Consider the following 6,663-nt stretch of genomic DNA (forward strand, 5'->3'; position numbering starts at 1 on the left):
TTGATTTCGAATAGAATGTAAATTACTCGCGTTTCTTTCCTTATCCTTCGTGCTCTATTCGTGTTTTTTTAACGAGGCACCTGCCATTTTCATTGCCATACCTCGCTACCTTGTCCGTAATATCGGTTGCATCTTTTCGTTAGACTTCATGTTTTTGCCCCGGAGGTGAGTGCAGGCATGATACAGCATTGTATATTTTGCTCTGGGGGATACTGTTAAAATACCATTCACAGCCTGTGAGAACCTTAAAATTTCATTCTATGTCATTATTCTTCAAGAGATTTCCATCTCGCGGTCCAAATCTGCACTCACTACCAGCACTAAGTAGATGTATTCTCTTACCACTTCCAACGCGTGGCTGGCTATCGCACTGCTGTTTCTTTCTGACAGTGTTCAACATTACTTCGAATTACTGTATATTATTCTAGACCTACCGTTCTGCCTTGCCAGTCTTAGTTGTTGATCAAGCATTGCGATTCGTTCCCTGCGTTACTTAGGAAGGAAGTGTTATCAGCGATTCACAAGTTATTAAGCTATTCTTCAGTAACTCTTACACCCATCTCTTCCCCATCCAGGTTCCTGAAGCCAACTGCACACAAGCGGGGAATATCATTCGAGAGATTGCCTCCCTGACCTTCGTTGCTGGGATTTTTTGCTTTCCTCATGGAGTTCTATATGCGGAGTGGATATAGATATCTTTTAGTGTTTTTACTTTTGGTTCTCATGCATGCTGATTCCGTAATTCCTGCATAACTGCGGAGGCTTCCACTTAGTAAAATGCTTTCCGGTAATCTGTGAAACCTGTATATATAGGGTGCTTCCCCCAGGGATTTGCACAATTTTTTTTAAAAATAGGATTCTGATTTAGAAGAGCGCTTTTTGCTGCAAAGCACTGACAGCAGTGCAGTGCATTAGAATACAGCTAAGACGACCTAGCTAGCAAGCTGGTTATCTAGTTTTGTAAAGTTACTACCTTCTTAACTATGACATTTAGGCTCCTTAATTACTGAGAGGCGTGTAGCCCACCGTAATATATATGCAGGTAAGTTTTTAGAATTTAGATACCGCGGTTACCCTCGGCGCTGTGGCCCTACAAATATTATCTATGTCGCACCCAAATACATACGCTTTCGAGACGCTTGCAGGCAGAGCAAGCTATCCAGTGCACGTAACACTTCGAATTATCTAAAATTTGTTTGGCCTTAGCGCCGAGGGTAACAGAGTTTTGGAAATTCTAAAACTGATATAGATATTACTTACTGTGGTCTATAGGTCTCTCAATAAGTAGACTAACGGTAATAGTTAGAAGGTAAACTAATATTAGTTAATCAGCCTGTTAGTACGCATTAGCTGTAATCTGATGTACAACACCTCTGCCTATGCTATGCCGAAAAAAGCGCTCTTCTAACTCAAAATGCCTATTTAGAAAAAATGTGTAATATTTTAAGTGAAACATCCTGCATTTGGGGGTTGGTTGTATTGTGCAAATTTCTCTATCACTTGGATAATAGTGTGAATATGGCCTACTGCCGAGTACATTTTATGTAGCCTATCTGATTTTTTGTTCGACAGAAGGCTAAGGTTTTCCTGATATTGGCGATTACCTTAGTGAACACCTTGTAGGCGACAAACAGTACGAGGATCGGTATTTTATATTGTGAAGTCTTTGATGTCCTGTTTCTTATAGATTGAGAAAAAGTTGGTGTTCTTCCAAGATTCCGGGAGGGTCGAGGTCATGAATCTTTGGGTATATAGGGTGGCCAGTTCTTCAAGCGCAGTCTAATCTCAATCATTGAACAGACTTCCTGTTACCTGACCCTCACCAGTCGGTTTCCCTCTTTGTATTGTTTCTGATTCGTCATTTTCTTCCGTTTTGGCTGCCTGAGGAACGAACTCCAATTGCTTGGCACTACTCTCTCTTTCATTATCTTCCTGTTTGCATCGGCTGCTGCATGGATATGGGTAGCGCCCCTCGGCTCCTTTAAATATCTTACACTTGTTGGTAATTACAGTGCCCTCCTTGTCTCGCAGCGCAAACATCTGATTTTTGCCTATACCTAATTTGCTCATGACTGCTTTTAGGCTACCTCCGTTCTTAAGGAAATCCGCGATTCTTTTCATAATGTCGGTTAATATAGATCATTGGCCCCGGCTTCAGCATGGGAGTGGGATGGACACCTACAGCGTGTCGGCAACCCTCCGGTTTGTTCCAACAGTTACGTGGTTATCCCCCGGTGTGGTGCTCGCCTTTCCAGGGTGGATGGCTTATCAACAAAACTTGCGCATTCAAATCGAGTCACTTTGAGCTTCAACAGGTATTTCTATAGGTAGCTGGTGTGACGGAGGTAAGCGATATAATGTCGGTTACCTTCCACTTAATATATATGATTTCTCGGCCAGGTCTATATGTCAGTTCGGTTGGAGGCTTTCATGCTGTCACATTTCTTTTGTAGCCTGAGACAGATAACCAGTACCCTCTCGCGCAATCCAGCCACCTACTTCTCCTGCGCGCTGTGAGCTCAGTAATGATAGCTGTGATAATATCGTTGATTCCTTAGCCATTAAGGCCATCGTCTTTTATTAAGGCCAAAAATTGTACTGCAGCGAGATCCTCAATTCCGCGACTTTTCCTTTCACCGCTAGCTTGTTGATACGCTTCTTGTTTACCCCAATAGTTTTCTTCGTTCTCCGTTTATTTGTAGGTTGATTCTCCTGCTTTCAGAAGGCATTCATGATCTGAAAATTATTTTCTGATGCGAAGTCTCCTAATCACTCGCCTCAACTTATGCCTATATGTATGCCAAAGTCACAACGTGCCTGATCTCCATCCTGCTTCTTGCCTACCTTGATACTGAAGTCCCCCATCTGTAATTTCTACAGTGTATTTACTTTACTCATTGCCGACACCACGTCTTCATATACGCTCTCAACTATCTCGTCATCATTACTGATTGTCGGAGCGCAGGCTTTTGCCACGTTCAATTTGTACCACTTATTAAGCTTAATTTTGATATCTGCCACCCTCTCATTGCTACAGAATTACTATACTTTGCAAGCTGTCTCCTTATTGATCAGTAGCGCTACGTTAGACATAGTTGTAAATTATTTGACGTAAAGTGCGTTTATTATTGACGTCAGGATAAGGCGCAGTCTTGATCTCAGGCCTTATGGTATCAAGAACCGCAGTGATCTACATTGATATAGTCCTCTATTTTCTCAGACCTAACTTATTCCGTTTGGGTTAACAGCAGACATCCTAAAACCCACACAGTCATTTCCGTCGCCGCTTGAGGCATAGGAAACACCAACAATCACCGCGCTCTTTTTGGTTAACCTGCGTTGGTTAACTCCCATTTGACATGTGTTTATTGGTATTGTGTTGGTATGGAAAGCCGACTACTTACCAGTTATGGTTGTTTTACTATCTTTCCCGACGTTGTAATAATCACTTGCTGGCAGGTGTGACGGACCACAAAAACGAAGTAAAAAGATTTTGTATGCTCTAAATGAGGCATCCTGTAGGACCATACAGGACACAACTCTGTACTGTATCTTGAAACTTGCTGATGTTGCAAGGATGTGATTTTATGTTCGACTCATAGAAGGTTGTGCACCAGAGGTGCACAGACATTTCGGGGCAGGGAGATAATCCTGTTATGAATTGCGGAACATACCCGTACATATCTTTGGTCTTGGTTATCCCATTAATTATGTGGCCGTGTAGGTAGCTCATTGATATATTTGTTTCGCGTTGGCTAAGCAGAGAACTCATTCTGTGGTCCCTTAGTATTCAGTATAAGTTTGCCGTTGAACTTGTTGGGGTAATGATCCCTGTTCACATATTATACAGAGACGAGACTGGCTAAGGAAATTACAATTTTTGTCAGCGGGAAATGGAGCCTGATACCGCAAGCCACCATTCCGGCAAATAGACGTTCTTGTGTCCTCGAGAAAAACCGAAGAGGACCCCAGTAGCACAAGGTGGCGGGCCCATGCGGGTCTGACATAGGCAATAAGGGCTGGTGGCTGCCCGCAATAAACCTACATGGGTCCCTCGTGGGCGCAGTGCTGACAAAAAAGGTTTGGGATGCCCATTTTATGCATGAGTGGGCCCCTCGTCAGCTACGCATGGGCTTAAAAAGAGCGGTCAGCCCACCTGGGTCCCACCACAGATACATGCGGGTAACAGTGCGGGCTCTATCATGGCGAAGTGTGTGCAGCCCCTCTTGGCGCTGCCCGTGCAGCACCTTGAGGGAGCCACGGTGGTTTTGTGTGGGCAGAGAGATAGTATTCCCGCCTTCAGCCTATGTGGTCCTGTGTGGAAAATACAGAGGCTAAAATTTGGGCTGCATAGCGGCGAAGCGTTGTAGGCATGCAGTTTGGGCTGTCTGAGCAACGCCTACGTTGGTCCCGCATTGGCTAGGCGTGGACACATTTGTCATTCCCACATCTTCCCCGCCTCTATCCTAAACAAGGTATGGAAGAGTTAAGCATGGGCTGCAGGCAGTTCGTGTGCATAAAATATGGGGTTACATGATGGTGAAGTACGGGCGAACCCAGTAGCGGCGGCCCCTGAAGCACCCTCAAGGATCCAAGGAGGCTAGCTGCGTGTGGGCAAACATACAATATTCCCGCATACAGCCTACAAAGGCAGTGCGTAGAAAATACGTGGGTGGCGCATAGGCATATATCAGCCATTCCCACATCTTCCCCGCCTACATATCTGGTAGAAAAGGGCTGAAGTGCGGTCTACGCAGTGGAAAAATGTGTGTGCATGAACCTGGGCTATACGGCAGTGAATTAAGGGCAACCGCGATGGCGGCTTGCCGTGCTTCACTCTGACGACACTGTGTGTGTAAACAGCAGTATATATCTGCCTGTGGCCTTCGTAAGTCCTGCGTCGATTGTTCTGGAGTTTGCAGTGCAGAAACATCACGCGTAATGTTAGCGATCGTTGCCAAGGACTTGAAAAATTACAGGCCGATCAGCTTACTATCTGTTGCCTACAAATTATTTGCTAAGGTAATCGCTAATAGAGTCAAGGCAACGTTGGACTTTAATCAACCAAATGATCAGGCAGGCTTTCGTAAAGGATATTCCACAATAGATCATATTCACACTATCAATCAGGTGATAGAGAAATGCGCAGAATATAACCAACCTCTATATATAGCTTTCATTGATTACGAGAAAGCATTCGGCTCAGTGGAACCATCAGCAGTCATACAGGCATGGCGTAATCAGGGGGTAGAAGAACCTTATGTCAAAATACTGGAGGATATATATAGCAACTGCACAGCAATAAAATTCCAATAAGGAAGGGCGTCAGGCAAGGAGACACGATCTCGCCAATGCTGTTCACCGCATGTTTACAGGAGGTATTTCGAGGCCTGAATTGGGAACAGTTGGGAATAAGAATAAATGGAGAATACCTAAATAATCTGCGATTTGCTGATGACATTGCCTTGCTGAGTCACTCAAGAGGTGAACTGCAAATCATGATCAATGAGTTAGACAGGCAGAGCAGATCGATGGGCCTAAATATTAACATGCAGAAAACCAAGGTAATGTTCAACAGCCTAGCAAGGGAACAACAGTCCACAATTGGCAGCGAGAGCCTAGAAATTGTGACGGAATACGTCTACTTAGGGCAGGTAGTGACAGCTGATCAGGATCATGAGAGGGAGATAACTAGAAGGATAAGAATGGGTGGAGCGCATATGGCAAATTCTCGCAGATCATGAGTGGCAGTTTACCAATTTCCCTCAAGAGGAAAGTGTACAACAGCTTAATCTTACTGCTACTCACCTACGGGGCAGAAACGTGGAGGATAACGAAAAAAGTTCAGCTTAAATTAAGGACAACGCAGCGAGCCATGGAAAGAAAAATGATAGGTGTAACGTTAAGAGACCGGAAGCGGGCAGAGTGGGTGAGGGAACAAACACGGGTTATTGACATCCTAGTCGAAATCAAGAGAAAGAAATGGGCTTGGGCAGGGCATGTAATCCGAAGGCAAGATAACCGCTGGTCCTTAAGAGTAACGGAGTGGATTCCAAGAGAAAGTAAGCGCAGCAGGGGGCGGCAGAAGGTTAGGTGGGCGGATGAGATTAAGAAGTTTGCAGGCAAAGGGTGGATGCAGCTGGCAAAGGATAGGGTTAATTGGAGAGACATTGGAGAGGGCTTTGCCTTGCAGGGGGTGTAGTAAGGCTGATGATGATGATGATGTTCTGATTATCGTGTCTTTGTAGCATAAGCCAAAATGCGGTTTAGGAGAAAGTTGGTGCTGTGTTAAAAAATATTCAGTGAAAGCTCTTTAATACGATGTTCAAAAGACCAGAAAGAAAAGAAAAAAAGCTAAGAAAACAATTTGCAAAGTTGTTCTGCTAGGAGATGAAACATTGTCCCCTGCGTTTGACATGAAAACTGCACGGGAATGATACACGGAGGCGCGGAGCGCCTTAGTCTAACTGCAATTTTGTAACAGTTCGCAGTAATTATTTACCATGACGCTAATAGCCACGCTAATAGGCACGCGCCAGCGCCTAGCGTGCTTCCTAACGCCGTTCAAATCAAGCGCGCTGGCAGCCAGGTCACGTGGCAGGATGCAGCAAACCCTCCTCCCCTCCTCTTCCTCTGTCATTCCGGAGTGATATGCGGCTAGGC

Source organism: Amblyomma americanum, chromosome 5, assembly GCF_052857255.1.
Source record: "Amblyomma americanum isolate KBUSLIRL-KWMA chromosome 5, ASM5285725v1, whole genome shotgun sequence".
NCBI classification, from domain to species: domain Eukaryota; kingdom Metazoa; phylum Arthropoda; class Arachnida; order Ixodida; family Ixodidae; genus Amblyomma; species Amblyomma americanum.